The sequence below is a fragment of the Orycteropus afer genome, unplaced genomic scaffold (assembly GCF_000298275.1).
Source record: "Orycteropus afer afer isolate SDZICR_OR568_19922 unplaced genomic scaffold, OryAfe1.0 scaffold00462, whole genome shotgun sequence".
NCBI classification, from domain to species: Eukaryota; Metazoa; Chordata; class Mammalia; order Tubulidentata; family Orycteropodidae; genus Orycteropus; species Orycteropus afer.
The window spans coordinates 279,197-279,689 of NW_006922049.1; positions in this window are offsets into that span (position 1 = coordinate 279,197).

Sequence of the window (493 nt, forward strand, 5' to 3'; positions counted from 1 at the left end):
GTTATGATGATAAATATGCTCTCTGACAAGTTGTTGCAAAACATAATTAAATATTGGGTGAGGTTCCCAGAGGAAGAGGCAACCAACTAATCAAGTGACATTTACTGAGTACTTGTTATGTACAGATTATTGATTTTAGGTGTTGCTCTGGTGGTGTACTGCCTAAGGCATTTGACTGCTAACCAGAAGGCTGGTGGTTCAAACTCACCAGCCACTACTCAGAAAGATCAGGCAACCTACTTTCGTAGTGATACTGCCTTGTAAACCCAAGGAGGCGCTGCTATCAGTTGGATCCGACTCCATGGCAGTGAGGTTTTTGTTGTTGTTGTTTTTGTTTTTTGTTATTGTGATTTGGGTGAAGATTTACAGAGCAAATTCACTTTCCATACAGCAGTTCACATATGCTTTGTCTCATGTCATTGACCACAGTTTACCACAATGCAACAGCTCCCCTTCCACTTCCTCCCCATAGTTACCTCTTCCCAGTGTCCAT